Raw genomic sequence first — 17,342 nt, forward strand, 5'->3', positions numbered from 1 at the left:
ATCACAGGTGGTGAGCTCTCCCACTAATGCTTCTGGGGAGCAACACAAACATTGCTTTGGCCATGGACGGAGGAGCCTGGTAGGCTGCAGTCCACAAGGTCGCTAAGGGTCGGACGTGACTGAGCGACTTCACTTTCAATTTTCCCTTTCATGCATTGGAGAAGGAAATGGCAACCCACTCCAGTGTTCTTGCCTGGAGAATCCCGGGGACGGGGGAGCCTGGTGGGCTACCGTCTATGGGGTCGCACAGAGTCGGACACGACTGAAGCGACTTAGTAGCAGCAGCAGCAGCAGCAGAGTATTTTTAATTTCAGTTGTTGCATTCTTTAGCTCTGACTGGTTCTTTCTTACTTTTCCTAAATCTTTGTGAAGTTCTTACTGTGTTCCTACATTCTTCTACCAAGTTCAGTTAGCCTCCTTATGACCATTATTTTGAACTCTTCATCAGGTAAATCACTTATCTCCATTTTATTGGGGTTTTTATTGCTGAAATTTTATCTTGTTCTTTTATTTGAAACATGTATTTCTGTCTCTTCATTTAGTTTGACTTCCTGTCTTTATGTCTATGAATTAGGCCAGACCACTACCTCTCCTGGTCTTGGAGGTATGTCCCATTTGTAGACTATGAGTGCTAAGAGGCTTTGACAGGTTATCTGAAGCTGAAGTAGATGCCAGCGTGGAATATCCCGGGTTGCACCATACTGGAGCTGTCTTCGCAGGATGGCCGGGGCTGGAGGGGGCACAGGGTAGGTCATTCCTGTAGTGTGCCATGTCAGTATTGCTCTCCAGGATGGCTGGAGTTGGAGCAGACATGGATTGGGGGTGGGGTCCCAAAGCAGGAGGGCTGTAACAGGAGTAAGCACACACCAGGGTTCCCAGCATGCACTGAGCTGGGACCGTTTCAGTAGAGCTGCTACATTCATGCATGCTGAGTTGCCTCATTCATGTCCAACTCTTTGCGACCCCATGGACTGTAGCCTACCAGGCCCCTCTGTCCATAGGATTCTCCAGGCAAGAATACTGGAGTGGGTTGCCATTCCCTTTTCCAGGGGATCTTCCCGACCCAGGGATCGAACCTGCATCTCTTACGTCACCTGCATTGGCAGCTGAGTTCTTACCACTAGCGCCACCAGAGCTGGAGTAAGTGCAAGCCTGAGGGGAAGGGATGGTCCTGGGGCACACCATATTGGGACCACCTTAGAAAGACGGCTGATGCTGGGGCAGGCACAGGTTAGGAACACCAAGGTGTATGGTGCTGGGCCAACTTAGGGGAAGCTCTAGTTGGTTGGGGTCAAGTGCTTGGGATGTGCGGGGTGACCTTGGCAGGCCAGCTAGAGTGTCTGGACATATTCCCACCCATGCTATCAAGGGGAAGGAGAACAAAAATAGTACTCTCTCATGCATCCAGCCCTGGAGAAAATTCCAGCTGTGCCCCACCCATTTGTCAGATGTTCAACAGTTAGTAAATGGATTTCCTTTATGTATAGCCTAGGTGATTTTTAAACCACTGTTTTATTATTGTGCCCCCCAGAGTAGGCTAATCTGTGCATGAGCCCCTCAGTGATATTCCTTCTTATTGCATTTTTCCACATCAGAAATGGGTTTCCTGTTCATACCAAGTCTTCATTTTTCCTACCCACCTCTAGGTGGTCACTCTATCGTTTGTTGTACAGAAGCTGTTCAATCAGCCTTTAGTTCTTCTTTAGGAGGAATTGCTCTATACATACGTGTAGATCCAGTATCTGCATGAGAGGAGGTGACTACAGGGTCTTCCAATACTGCCATCTTAGACTGAAAGCCTCCCACTGTCCCTCCCTCCTTGTGTTTTTGCCTTTGATCCACAGGTTGTTTTATTGTATGTTATTTAAATTCCGTGTATTGGTGATGTTTCTAGTCTTCCTTCTATTACTAAGTTCTAGCTTCATTCAAGGGTGGTCAGAGAAGATACCTTGTATGATTTGATTCTAATTAAATTTACTGAGATTTATTTTGTGGCCTAAAATAAGATAATAATAATTCTTCTTTCTGAAGAATTGTTCATGCACACCTGAGAACAAATATATTCTATTGTTGTTGGGTGAAGTAGTCTATGTGTTTCTGTTAGGGTGAGTTTGTTTTAGAGAGTATTGTTCACATCTTCTATTTCCGTACTCACATGTATATGCGTGCTCAGTCATGTCTGACTCTTTGCCACCTCATGGACTGTAGCCCCCCAGTCTCCTCTGTCCATGAGATTTCCCAAGCAAGAATATTAGAGTGGATTACCATTTTTTATATGTCAAATTGGCTGGGCCATGCACCCACTTATTTGGTCAAAAATTATTCTTGATATCTTCATGAAGGTGTTTTTAGGATGAGATTAACATTTTAATCTATAGAGTTTGAGTAAAGCTTATTACCCTTCATGGGCTTTCCTTTAGTGTGGGTGGGCATCTTCTAATCAGTTGAAAGCCTTAATACAACAAGGACTGATCTCCTCTGAGCACAAAGAAATTCTTCCAGCAGACTGCTTTTCAACTTAAGCTGCAAATCTTTTCTGAGGCTTCAGCCTTCTGGCCTGCCCCATGAGCTTTTGGAAGCACCAATCTTCCACAGTCACATGAGCCAATTCCTTAAAGTAAATATATGTATATACATACATATATATATATATATATATATGTATGTATATATATATATCTTTAAGTCAGTAAATGAATATACAAACTTATAATTGGAATGTATGTTTGGAATAGACATACTCAGCAACTGGCAGAATCCTCACACTGGTTCCCTGACTTGTTAAGTGAGAGCTATTCTGGTATGAAAGGTAAGGTGAAAGCCACTAGAACCAACTGTACCTAAAAAAAAGTAAACCATGGGTAATTCTGTGTTTGCAGAGAAACCTCACAGATTAGTGCCAAGAAATTAAAAGATGCAGAGGTATTGATTCCCATTTCCAACCAACTTGCCTATTTTAACTGTGCAGAAGACAGATGGGTCTTGGAGAATCACAGTGGATTCTAAGAGTCTGGCTTGCTTACAGAGGACTTAGGTGGTGACTTGAACTACAGCTGCTGTACCAGATGTGGTTTCATTGCCTGACCAGATTAACTCATCCCCTGGTACCTGGTACATAGCTAATGATCTGGCAAATCCTTGTTTCTCCATCACTGTTCAGAAAAATCATTGGAAGCAGTTTTCTTTCAGCTGGCAAGAGCAATAATTAAACTTTCATTGTTCTATTTGAAGGTTATATCAATTCTCACCTGTATTGTTGCTGTTCAGTCGTTAAGTCATGTCCAGTGCTTTGTGACTCCATGAACTGCAGTATGCCATGCTTCTAGGTCCAGAGTTTGCTCAAACTCATGTCCATTGAGTCTATGATGCCATCCAACCATCTCATCCTCTGTCATCCCCTTCTTCTCCTGCCCTCAATTTTTCCCAACATCAGGGTCTTTTCCAATGCAACATAACTTGCAAGGATCTTGGTCACCTCTCCTTTCCACAATATATCACATTTGTTCATTACATTGATGATATTGTGCTGATTGGACCTAATGAGTGAGTAGTTGCAACTACTCTAGACTTATTGGTTAAAACATATGTATATTAGAGAGTGGGAAATAAATTTAGCAAAAACTCAAGGACTTTCTACTTCAGTGTAACCTCTAGGGGTTTGATGGTACAGGGCAAGTTGAAATATCCTTTCTAAGGTAGAGGATACATTGCTGTACATCTGGTCCCTCCTACAACCCCCCCCCCCCAAAAAAAAATCAACCTAGGCACAATGCCTGGAAGTCTCTTTGGATTTTGGAAATAACTTGCTCCTCATTTGTATGTGCTACTCCAGCCCATTACCAGATGACCTGAAAAGCTATGAGTTTCAAGTAGGGCCCAGAATAAGAGAAGGCTGTGCGATAGGTCCAGGCTGCTGAGCTAGCTTCTTTGTGCTCAAGTCATATGATCCAACAGATCCAATGGTGCTTGAAGGGAGTGCTGATTGGAGACTTAGCAGCTCCCTATAAGTGAATACCAGTGAAGGCCCTCAGGATTTTGAAGCACAGCCCTGTCATTCTGGATAATTATTCTCCTTCTAAGAAACAGCATTTGGCCTGCTACTGGGCCTTAGTAGAGATTGATGCTTAACCACAGACCACCAAACTATCATGCTGAAAGCAAAGGAAATACAAAATGGGTTATGTAGTTATAAATACCAGCTACCATATTCAAGTTATAGAAATCAGAAGCAAGGACTGTAATTGTCACATTACTTTCTCATTTTGTTATGAGGACATTTGTGTGTGCAGTGTATATATTTATGTTATATATAACATCTTAAATATCTATTTTCTTCAATCTCTTATCCCCTCATTGTGTAATATAATATTATACTACTATGACATTAAACTAAAAGACTTCTTCACAGAAAAAGAAATGATCAACAAAAGGAATAGGAAACGTAGGGAATGGGAAAAATATTTGCAAATCATATATCAGATAAAGGGTTAATGTCTAAAATACAAACAAGGAACTCATACAACCCAGTAGAAACAATACACAAATGATACATTTTTCAAAAGTACAAAGGAACTTAATAGACATTTTTCCAAAGAAGATATTCAAACGATTATTGGTATGTGAAAAGTGCCTCAATTACTAATCATCAGGGAAATTCAAATCAAAATCAGAGTGAGATATCACCTCACATCTGTTAAAATGACTATTACCAAAAAGACAAGTGATAGCAAGTGCAGCTGAGGAGATGGAGAAAAGAGAACACTTATGCACTGCTGATAAAATTGTAAATTGGTGCAGTCACAATGGAAAAGAGCACAAATGTTTCCCCAAAAGTTAAAAAGAAAATTACCATATAGTCATCAGTTCTACTTCTGAGTATCCTAAGGAAATGAAATCATCATTTCAAAGAGATGTCTGCACCCTCATTTTTATTGTAGCATTATTTACAATAGCCAAGACATGAAAACAACCTGTGTCTATTGACAGATGAGTGGATAAAGAAGATATGATGTATATTTATATTGCAATGAAATATATGCAGCCATATAAAAGGAGGAAATCCTGTCATTTGAAACAACATGGATGAAAGTTGAGGGCTTATGTTAAATGAAATAAGTCAGACGAAGAAAGACAAACACTCTATAATTTTACTCATATGTGGAACCTTAAATAAAAACAAAAAAAAAAACTTCATAGAAACAGAAAAAAAGATTGGTTGTGGCCAGAGTTGGGGGTGGGGGAGAAAGGACAAGTCCTGTAGAGGTCCAGAGACTTCCCTACAATTTCTGCGGGGCTTGCATCTCAGATCTTTTGTTCTTCCTGGATTCCTCATCTCGCTAGACTCCATATTTCTCTCCCATATGGCACCTGACCCCACTCCCCCCATCCCCCACACACATGCATGATCTGCTGTTGCAGATCAAAGTCCGCTTTCCTTTTATTTCACAAACATTGCCAGCACAAGACCATTGCGTATAGTAAACTCTTAACTTACCAAAATGCTCTGTGGCTGGTATGCGTGTGCTTGTTTATGCCTTGACACAGGATGGATGGAACATTAAGATTAGACTTCCTTAAAATGTCCTTGGCATTTTATCAGCCTGGAGTGTGTTTTGTCTGACTCCTTTCCAATGTCACTGGCCTCCAGCCACATGACTGGTCCCCATCTCCAGACCCGTCTTCTCCACCCTCTTCCACAGAGATAATTTCATAATCAAACAGTTACCAAAGAAGGAGTCCTTTCAGGAGAGAAATAGAGGACATATGAGGGAGTGGTGGCAGATGAGACTGGCTCTGCATTATTATTCAGGTGACCAGGGGATGAACTGTTTCTATTTTGACTCCAAAATAAGAAGCTTCTGACCACAGGCTGCACAGATAGCCTTTGTAAGATATTTTCACATTACTATGCAGAGTAGAGGGGAAATAAAGCCTGTGCTGAATAGTCTCTTGTCTGGGATGCTTCAGAGCAATTTGGGGGAGGGAAGAGGCTAGACTGTAGGTGACTTGCTTGAGGCCACACAGTGGGATGGGAGAGGGGCTGTGATGTTGGGGAGTAATTCCTGAATTTATTTCATAAGTCCCTATCTCTATCTGTTGATTAGCTGCATGACTTTTACAGGTCACATAACCCCTGTAGGACTCATGTTTCACATCTGTAGTACAGTTTTAAATGCAGTGACCTGACTTTCTTGAGTGTGTGGGAGTGAAACCAAACCTACAGGCTATAAAGCCTTGAATACTGGTTCCAAGGACAAGGTGAATACCAATATTTGCATTGGGGATGTGGGGAGTTGACACTTACCATTCAGAGCTTTGTAGCTGGGCAACTGACAGTTGACATTTATTGAAAATGAGAAAGGAAACTTGACTCACACTGATGAGGGTAGGAACAGAAGACAACCACCATATCCAGGAAAGCTTAGCCCAAACTTGCTATAAAAGCATGACTTCTGTGCCTCACCATAGGTTGGCATTGGTGATCAAAGCTGCTGGGGTAGAGCTTTTGACCCAAGAAAGCAGCAAAGTGTGGATGGATGATGCATGTGGGGACTCCCCAACACAATTCCAGGCAGGTCCCAAAGTGATGCTGTTTGTTCCTATAGTCTAGCATTATTTGTTGACTGCTTGCTGTGTTGCTGGGGTTTCAGTGTTTATTATGATTCAGCAAAGAAGATATTGGGAGTGCAGAGATGATCAAGTTCAATCACAACCTTCAAGGGGCTGACAGTCCAGGGAGAAACTTGAACAACCATAATAGAAAAAGAAAATCACTATACTGTAGTTATAGCCACAACAGAGTTGTGAGCATAGAAACACCCTCCACTGGCCTGAATGCTCCATGATGTTCTCAGAGGTAAAGAAGGTGAAGGCAGCACTGCAAGCTTGCCGACTGAGAACCGGTTTGAAGAATGTGTGCTTGGGAAGAAGATAGCACATGGTGACACAGAAGGACAAAGAGCTCAGAATGTTTAAGATGGCAGAGGAATTCTCTGTTACTAGAAGCTAACATCCTTTGGAAAGAGTTTTGGCTTCATTTTAGCCTATCAGCCTGGTTTTCTCTCAGGGTCATCTTCCAAGAACTAATTTCTTGGCCAGTGGTAAGCAAATATAAACTGTGACTACAGTTTCTGTACCTCTAGGCTTAGTTGGATAGCGTTGTTCTTCTCTGTCATCTGCAGCTGAGCAGGTAGCCTGACATGGGTCCCTGCTGGGCCTCCCAGCTTCTGGGCTGCATTTGCCTCCTGCAGGTTTAGGGTTATGGTTCAAGTTTCCTGGGACTTGCATGGCAACAAAGTGGTGCCAGAATATAGATGGATCCTGACCATCTGGAGGGCTGTTTAAGTTGCCAAGGCCTGGGAAGCTGAGCCACTGAGGGCAGCTCAGACAGTATGAGCCACTCGAATCCTCACTATTGCACCCACTGAACTTCAGCTCAGTTACTCTGATTCTCATCCTGTGTTCCAAAAGACTCACTCACTTCCTAGCATTAGTCTTGGAAAGCTGGCAAACGAAGGGAGTATCCCTTTTTTTCCTGCTCTTGGGGAATAGCTATTGCTCTGTAAACAAAGCTCTGAATCCACTCCGTTATTCAGCCTTTCTGAAAAAACTCCCCCAAAGCCTATGGTGGGATCCTGGTCCTGCTTCAGATCTAAAATTTAAGGGAGAAATGAGCTTCTATCTTAGAAAAGAATCTGCAATCAGGCTGCCACAAAACTGGAGAAATACTTATATATCTCATAAAGCAAGTCTATTGCACCCACATTTTTGCTTTGGAAAATAGTTTTTCATAAAAAATATTGTTTACTTAAACATGTAGTAGATTCATAAGAATACCACAAACTCTGTGACTTAAAGTAGCACCCATTTAATATCTCTCAGTTCTGTAGGTGAGAAATTTGACACATCTGGGTGAGTTCTCCGATCTGGGTCTCACAAAGCTGAAATCGGTGTTTCAGTGGATAGTATTCTCATCTGGAGCTTGGGGTCCTTCTCTAAGCTCATTCTTACTATTGCAAGATTCAGTTTCTTGTAGTTACAGGTCTTGCTACCTGTTAACTGCAGACAACATCCAACTCCTGGAGGCAACATCCAACTCCTGGAGGCCACAGCCAGGTACTTCCCCCAGAGCCCCCTCCATCACAGAAGTGTAGAACCTCTCACGCTTTAATCTCTCTGTACCTCTTTTTCCACCATCTGGAGAAAACTGTTTTTGAGAAACTCTTGTAATTATAGTAGGCCCTCTCAATTATCTTCCTTCCTTAAAACTACATAATCTAATCAAGAAGTATAATTGATCATGTTCACAGCTCTGAAATTAGAGTGAGAAGTCGTGGGAGCCAATTAAGAGATAGATATGTATATATATGATTTATATTTCTATTTGTATTTTATGTTATGTTAAATATTCAACTTTTTTCTACACAGAACTACAAAATATATAGACTATCCTTCCGGTCTTCCCTCTGCCACTCTCCTCCCAGTTGCACAGATGTGCTCAGGTACTTGGTACCTGATGGTGACTGAGGAATCCAGCTGCTCTCAGCACGATGTAATGAATGTCTTCTTAAAGTCAGTAATGTGTTGAACATAAAGGTTCTGATGGGACCACAACTTCCTCCTGTGCAGCGGAATATACAGATGCATGACTCTCTGGATTTGAACACTCTACCTGAGGTTGTCCCATGGTCTCTGGGGAGGAGTCCCGGATAGGGGTGCTTCGTGGAGAAAAGGGCACTGGCTGGGGAATACTGGTTATGTCTATGGCTTTGGTCAAGTAATAATAACAGTAATAGCTTTATTGAGTATTGTTTGGACCAGATTCTGTGCTCAAAGCTTTATAAAGGCTTTTATTTTAGAAAGGAAGCCTCAGCGGCCATGCCAAACATGCAGGTGCTGTTTACATGACATAAGGAATGATAAACAGCTAGGTGTGATAGGCCTGGAGCCTGTGAGAGTCTATTTTTCCAGGAAGGCCTGGAATGCAAGCAGCAATTGCTATATGTTGCTCTAATGGCATATAGCATGAGGTCAGCAGAAGACAATTTGCATCAATAATCCATGGGCAACTTTTGGCCATGGGGGTCCAGAGACTCTTAGAGACCTGCGGGAAGTTTGCTAAAGTCTCTACAGTGAAGGAGAGTCTGGGGACACTAGTAGGAGTGCCTGTTGTATTGTGATTTGCCATTTCTTGTAAGGGGCCACTTACAGAGTTGGCTGTTTTGTGAGTAAGAGCAGAAATGGGCTTTGGTAAAATTTGTGAAGACATTATACATTGCTTTCAGAACCAAAAATGCCTAAAAGATGTTGGGCTTTTTTTAACGTCATGAGTGCTGAAAGGGTCAATTTTTGTTTCCTGATTGTGTCAGGGAGAGAACAACCCTTGACTTCCTATATAACTTTGAGAAACTTAACCAAAGTGGAAGGGTCTTACACTGTGTGTGGAACAATGGTCCAACTCTTTGTGAGCTCCTATGTGAGGATCTGTAGGTCCTGAATGACTGTGTCAAATGAGTTAGTATTCTCCCTTCTGGGCATATATCTAAAAGCATTGGAATCAGAATCTCAAAGAGATATCTGAACTCCCATAATTGTTGCAGCATTATTCACAATAACCAAAATGCGAAAATCCTTGCCATATCCATCAATAGGTAAATATCCAAATATCCATGCTATATCCAAATATCCATATCCATCAACAGGTAAATATCCATCAATAGGTAAATAAATAAAGGCAATGTGAATACTTATTTTTAAAGCTGGAGTATTATTAAGCCTTAAAAAAGGACGAAATCCTACTATTTGGAATAACATGGATGCACCTGTAAGGCATTATACTCAATGAAATCAGCCAGGCACAGAATGACAAATAATGAATGTTTTGGGCTTCCCTGGTGGCTTCAGATGGTAAAGAATCCACCTGCAATGCAGGAGACTCAGGTTCAGTCTCTGGGTTGGGAAGATCCCCTGGAGAAGGGAATGGCTACCCACTCCAATATTCTTGCCTGAAAAATTCCATGGACAAAGGAGCCTAGTGGGCTACACTCCACAAAGAGTCAGACACGACTGAGCAAGTAACACTTTCACATAAAATTAGAGTTGCACAAGATGAATATGTTCCAGAGACCTGTTGTAAAACGAGTGCCTATAGTTAACAATAAAGTAAATTTTGTTAAGAGGGTAAACATCTCATGTTAAACATTATTATGCACACATATACATATATGCACACCTAAAAGGACACAAGAAAACTTGGGGGAATGATGAAAATGTTTATTACCTGGACTGTGATGAAGATAACAAAAGTGTATACATGTGTTCAAACTCACCTATTTGTATTTATTAATCACATATAGTTTCTCATATCAGTTATACATCAGTAAAGCTGGAGTGTGGAGAAGGAAATGGCAACCCACTCCAGTATTCTTGCCTGGAGAATCCCAGGGACTGCAGAGCCTGGTGGGCTGCCGTCTATGGGGTCGCACAGAGTCAGACACGACTGAAGTGACTTAGCAAAGCTGGAGTGAGGAGTCAAACATCAAAAATGGAATCATATTCTTTATCACATGGAAGCTTAAAACCTTCTGCCCTTTCTTAACCCAAAGAAGGCTCTTGCTGCTCCCCAGTGTGGGCTCTGACAGAAAATTTCCAGCTAGAGGTCATGTATGTACCCTTCCTCAGTCATGTAAATGCAGTGTCAACAGGGTCCTTCAGGACTTAGATTAATCAGAAAGGTGCTTTTCCCCTGCTTGAAAAAAGGCAAAAGTTAGTTGCTGAGAGGTGGGACAAAACCGGGGTCTGTGGTGGTAGATGCATGAGTGGGCTTGGAAAGTGATCATATGTGGACGGTGGTCTCTCAGACATCTGGGAATGGCTATAGCAATGACTTCTTAGGGCGTTGCCAGTGAGTGTGTCCACGGGATTGGTTTTTCCCCCACTGCAGAGAAGCGCTCTGGAGCAGCTGCCCAGGAGCCTCTGCTTCCACCCCTATGCCCCATCCTTGGCATTTAGGGACAGGCTTGTCATCCTACCCTCCCCCACAGACCGTGAGAAAATCATGAGCACCTTCAGACCACCTTTGCCGCTTCACCTTCCTACTCCTGTCCTTGACAGTGAGACCTAGACTTCTAGCCCACGTGACCCTGTAGTCACTGACTGGGGTTGCTGTGACACTGCCTACCACAGCCGGAACCGCCTCTGCTTTAAGCCTGCTGCTTTCCCACATCTGCCATGTTGGGACAAGGGCTGGGGAGCAGTGCGGGCAGGAAGAGCTTTCACTTGGAGGGCCCTGCTGTGATTTGTACGAGAAGGAGGGCACACAAGTGCCTTGAGAAGGGCAGCCACTTCTCATGACTCAGACTCACTCATGGCTGCAACAGAACCTGCACCTTACTCTGGTTTCTGCACACTAGAAGGAGTCCCTCAGCAGACAGAATGCCTCACCTGGAATGTCAACACATGGAACTGGGACAGGCTGACTTGGATTTCTTCTCCTCAAGACATCAGAGATCCTAATAAACTCAGAATCCCGTGGATACATAATGGAGGGAGTTGAAGCTCAGAGAGGGTTAGTGTGGACTTCTGTCCCTTCCTGTTACTGATATGTGAGCACTGTGTCCTGAGACCAGTTGGTCCAGTTGTGTCATGACTAGTGTGGAAGGGCCCTTCCCATACAGCAAATCTCATCTATCTCTTCTCAGTCTATCCCTCAAGGACCTATGTCAGGCTGTTCACCTCATATTGAGGGCATGCTCTGTGCGGAGTATGATGAAAGCACAGATAAAACTGCCTCCTAGGCTAGACAAGCAGCAGGAAGATGTGGGATGTGTACGAGAACAGACATTAAGCAAGAGCCTTGAATTTGGGATGAGGCTGACCTGGATAGTCCAGGTAGAAAAGGGCGCTATGCTGACCCCACTGATGTAGGTCTTGAAGGTGACCCCTTTGGGTCATATCAAGAGGATCTGAAGGGACTAAAATGCTTCAACCTGAAGAAGCAGGCCACAAGACACCTCCCTCATGAAGTCTTTGCTGATTGAACCAGCCAGAAGTGACCTCTCCCTCTTCTGAACTTCTTTGTATCTTTTTTCTTACATAAAAGTTTCATATATTTTAGTTTATAAAGGTATAGCTCCATATTAGATCTCTACCCATCAGTGTGAATGTGATTCCCTAGGGCATGGTTCCCCAGTGTTTTTTGAGCCTCAGGTCTAGAGACCTTTCAGATCTAAATTTTTAAGCCCAACTGTACTGACTGCTCCCTTTGTATGTCTCAAAGTCATCTCACACTCAATCAGTTCAAAGTTGAGCACCTAAGCCTGATCTTCCCTGAGTGTCTCCTACCCTAGCAAATGATGTATCCTTACTATCACCCTTGACATCTTTTTCTACATCAACTCCATAGCCAACTGATCAGTGAGTCTTCTCAATTTTACTTTCTAAATATCTGTTAAATACATTAATTTTACTAATGTCTTTTATCTGTTTTTTGTACAATATTTCCACTTCCTCTCTCTCCCTTATGTCTGTTAATTCTTCAAAATGTTTATTTTGTACTATAGGCTTGATTCCTTTCTTAATCTCTTTGAACAGGTAGTTCACACATATCCCCTGATGAGAAAGTCTCCCCATAAATCAGTTTAGTATTTTCCCCGGCTTGAGTCTTTATAAGTTTCGCCTATTTTTAAGGTAGTTTCTTGTCTCTGGTTGTAAGAATTCACATCCACCCCCATGCATACTGCAGGCCTGGATTCCGAATTCTCACATTACTCTCATGGAACAGGGCAAGTTTCAGCTCGCATACTGGTCTCACAGAACAAAAGACAGACACTCTCACAGTAATTCTCCCAAACTCTCATCTAACTTTTCACAGCATCCCTATAAGTTCAAGGCCACACTAATATTTCATCCCCACTTACAGATGTATAACATTGGCCTCTAAGGTATATTTCTGGTTCTGATAACCCCTTGGGACACAAGAATTTCAAATTTCACTCAGCTCTTCAACACTGAATTCCCTTTTGTTTCCGAACTTAAGTAGTGTAATTTAAACATTTTAATTACGTTTAATCAAGTCTGGGGCTTTCCTTGTGGTTCAGCTCGTAAAGAATCCATGTGCAATGCGGGAGAGCTGGGTTTGATCCCTGGGTTGGGAAGATCCCCTGGAGAAGGAAAAGGCTACGCACTCCAGTTTTCTGGCCTAGAGAATTCCAGGAACTATATAGTCCATGGGGTCGCAAAGTGTCAGACACAACTGAGCTACTTTCACTTTTCAATCAAGTTTGGCTGTGTAGTTAGATTTTAAGAAGAAGCTCCTGAGTAAATGTTTGTTATTCTCTGGAGAATTCCAAAGTTTAATCATTGTTCCTCACACCCTCCAACAGGGGGCTGAGACAGCCATTGCTTCAGGCAGAGGCCAGAACCCTACTGAGGATGCAAATCTGTGTTCATCCTTTGACTTCCAAAATAGGCAAGAGCCATATTTTATTGATAGAATAAAAGAGACTTGTGTGCTCCAAAATCAGACTGTAGACTAAGAAAAGAGAATTCATATGGCAAGTCACAAACTTAAAAGATACCAGGTAAGACATCAGAGTGGTTTTATACATATATCTGGAAGTAAGTAATCATTAAAAATGCATTAAGGGTTAGACTGTAATCAAAAATTAAAAGGAATGTGGTATGCCATTCCCTAGGGGCTCAACAGAAAAGGTCTCTGTGGCAGGGGTGAGGAGCAAGCCAGGTGATAGGAATTCCAGATAAGATGAGCAAGAATGCAAATCAGAAGCAGCATAGGTCCCACTTCTTTGATAGGATAGTACCTACTCCTAGGGAGTCATGTTTAGTAAATTGAGCCACATGTGTTTGGACAATAAAGGGCTTCTCTAGAAGCGCCACAAGTTCCCTTTAGCTTGTGTTCCATGTTGGGGAGGTTCAGTTGTTCTCATCGGTTCCTATAAGGGAGATGAGGTGCTGAGAGGGTCCATAGGCCAGAGAGTGCCTGAGTTCAGAATAAGAAAGGTCAGAGTACAGGGACCTCACTCCAGAGGAGACTGTGGCAGGCACCAAGGTCATCACCACTGTTACCCACACTTGCCCCAGACAAGCAGTAATAGCCGCATCCACAGAAGATGCAGCAAAGGTAGAGACCCAGACCAGAGCAAAGTTCCTTGGCAAAGGCCCACAAGGATCGGAGAGAACAGCCAAATAAACTGAGCACTCTCCCCGACTCCCCAGGCACAGGGAAGGAGTGAGGAGCAGTAACGAGGATGGTGGTTGAGTCTTCCTATTGTGGTGATCAAGCACTTGGGCTCTCTGGGTGTGACAGCATTTAGGCTGCTGGTTGTTCCTCTCACAGGGCATTTTCATAAGTTCCTTGGATGACTCTCCTCTCCCATGCTGGGGATCTCACCTACCCTGTCATAGATGACACTCTCAGGACAGCCACCTATATCGTTCTCTTTGGTTCTTGTGTTGGCTGGTCTGTTTCCATAGGCTCTCTTTGTTGGGAACCTATTGCCTCTCCAGATGCCCTTCTTGTCAAAGTTCTTTTAAGACCCTACTTCTAGTTGATTAAAAGCATGTTCATTTAGCTCATCAATGCGTTTGCAGTTTCTTCCCAATTAGAAGCCAACACCTGAATACTGCAGGCTGTCTCTATAACATCTCATCCCTTCATTTTCTCAGGTTTAAATCAGACACCTGTCCAGTGCATCCCCAAGCTGCACGGAACACATATCCAGCTCTCAGAATCATCTCACTGAAGCCTCTGTCACCATGTTGAGGTGAGAGGCAGGTACCCCTCAGATTAGAAGGGGATTTATGCAGCACAGCTCTCTCCAAAGCCATTCTCTTCCCCTTTATCTCCAAATCCTAACCTTAAGTCTTCAGTTTGGGTGAGAGAGGGTTAAGAATTTTAAATGAGTTTTCAGAACCTTCTTTAAAAATTCTACAAATGAAAAAAGTACATGCCTAAGAAGTTTCATTACACTGTCCAAGTGCTAGAGAGATTGTGAAGGTTCTTTTATTTGTTAATATAGATGTATTTTCCCCATTGGTTGGATAGCATCACCGATTCAATGGACATGAACTTGGGCAAACTCCAGGAGATGGCGGGGGACAGGAAAGCCTGGAGTGCTGTAGTCAGTCCATGGGGTCGCAAAGAATCAGACATGACTTGGTGACTGAACAACAACAACAAATCTCCCCATATGTTATTTTATTAATTTTTTAAAAATATTTACTTATTTGGCTATGCCAGGTCCTGCTTACAGCATGTGGGCTCTTTAGTTGCAGCGTGTGGGATCCAGTTCCCTGAGCAGGGTCAAACCTGGACCCCTTGCATTGGGAGTGCGGAGTCTAAGCAACTAGACCACCAGGGAAGTCCCACGAAGTTTCTGAAAATGCATGTGGAGGGCAAACAGATGTGATTTCAGCTGCGTGTGGTGACAGTTGGGGGGCACCACAGATGAAAAAGAGTTGACAGACTGGCTGTCCGCCCGTCTCTAAACTGAGATTTGGTACTGCTTTCTCATTAGATAATTTTGAAAACGATTTCACTTCTCTAGGCCTCAGTTTCTTTAGCTGTGAAATGCCCCGTCTTCCCAGTTGACTGCTCAGAATGGCATGATATTGGGTGAGTAACAGTCTCTCCAAATATAATAATAAGCTTTTGTGCCCTCTTGCCCCTTTCCCAGATCCTGGCTGAGTAACAGTCCATCACACCAGGCTGGTGCAATGTCACCCTGGACCACAGGGCCACAAAGGACCTGAAGATGACTTGGATAATTAAGGGCCCCCCAGGGAGCTGGAGCAGAAGAAACCTGGGGCCAAGCTCTGAGTCTGCCCCTGAGCCAGCCCAACTCCAGTCTCACCTGTGTGGTCAACAACCATGTGGACCAGAAAACTGCCACCATAGACCTTGGGGAGCTCTGTCTGGGATCAAGAGCATGCCCAGCAAAGTGAGTGTGTCCACACGTAGATTAATTTTATCAATTCATATTTTTCTAGAAATCATGCATTTAATGAAGATTTAAAATTGAATAGACATTAATTAAGACCTACATTCTCTTAAGAGTTTCTCTAGTTATTATTGTTGCTTTGCTGTTTTAAATGTGAGAAGATCTTGCTGAAAGGGTAAGTGATAAATTAGGTGACACTTCCAGCCCTGAGAGCCACAGGATCCCATTAACCAGTATGTAGCTTTTCTCTCTGGGTGAAAAGCAAAAGTAATTTTGTGGCTCAGCTGGTGACAAATGGTGTATTGAGGGAGTATCTTCACTCTCCACATCCTCAACTACAATTTGGAAATGAGAGAAATAGGATGGATATTTTAGAGGGATTATTTTTTACTTTTAGAGATTAAATAAAACACTGTATCTCTGGATGGCAGGACAGATATAGCAATTCCTATTGATATCAAGGCAAGTCTTATTCTACATATGCCCATATCCAAAAGGATGTCAATAAGGATGGTTAATAAGAAATGGGGCATAAAGAGAGATGAATGACAGAGGCAAACAAAATGCTCCACCAGGCTGGCAGGAGAATTCCATGCCTTGGGCAGTTAAGTCCTACCATGAAGATGAAGAGCTCAGATGAGAAGGACTTTGGAATCCACACCAGCAGCATCTGCTCACCTGCCCCAATTCAGTGCTCCCCAAGTAGTCCAGTGGTACCTCAGCTTCCAATGTGGCCTATCTTTGGGAAGAGGATGACTTGGTCAGGCTAACAGGAATATCCATCCGAGTTAGCAAGTATCCTTCCCACTGTAAATTAGCAAATAAACATTCTTGTTTTGTTTACCAGGATCATTTCACATTTGTTATCAAGATTTTGCACCCCCAAGGCAAAAGGGTGAAAAGGAGATTCTGGGTTTTGGCTCAGGACCTACATGTCAGACTCTGAACCTTGGTGAACACATTGAAGTACAGTTGATCCTTGAATCAGATGGGTTTGAACTGCTAGGTCCATATGTACAAGGTGATTTTCTTCAATAAATGTGTACAACAGTACACATGATCTGTGGTTGCTTGAACCAGTGGATGTGGAACTGTGAATACAGAGGGGTGACTATAAAGTTATATGGTAAATTTTTGACGGTTCAGGGAGTGGGAGCCCCCTATGTTGCTCAAGAGTCAACTGTAATGACAAACTGTAGGCTTTTGTCATTCATTCATTCTTTAACTCAATCTATTAGAAACAAAAGACACATTGAGAAACAACTTGGAAAACACATTCACAGACTTTATTTGCCATGGACATTCCCATCTGAATTTCATGAAGACTTCATGTAGGCTCAAGGTTTCAGTTCTCAAGCCTGATCAAACATCTCATGAGTATTT

General features: G+C 42.8%; 1 long non-coding RNA gene across 2 annotated transcripts in view; it reads left to right on the forward strand.

The window, feature by feature from the left end:
* LOC145507506 (uncharacterized) overlaps positions 1 to 17,342 on the forward strand; it is a 35,633-nt gene that overhangs the window by 1,660 nt on the left and 16,631 nt on the right. Inside the window, exons 2-3 of one of the 2 annotated variants that reach the window (XR_014054906.1) lie at positions 14,686 to 14,783; positions 15,696 to 15,959. This is a non-coding gene — a long non-coding RNA (uncharacterized LOC145507506). Of the gene's footprint in view, positions 1 to 14,685; positions 14,784 to 15,695; positions 16,809 to 17,342 lie in introns of those variants that run through there. The other variant, XR_014054905.1, reaches the window with a different exon arrangement.

The sequence above is a fragment of the Giraffa tippelskirchi genome, chromosome 5, assembly GCF_054371585.1.
Source record: "Giraffa tippelskirchi isolate mGirTip1 chromosome 5, T2T-mGirTip1v1.2.pri, whole genome shotgun sequence".
In the NCBI taxonomy this organism is placed as follows: domain Eukaryota; kingdom Metazoa; phylum Chordata; class Mammalia; order Artiodactyla; family Giraffidae; genus Giraffa; species Giraffa tippelskirchi.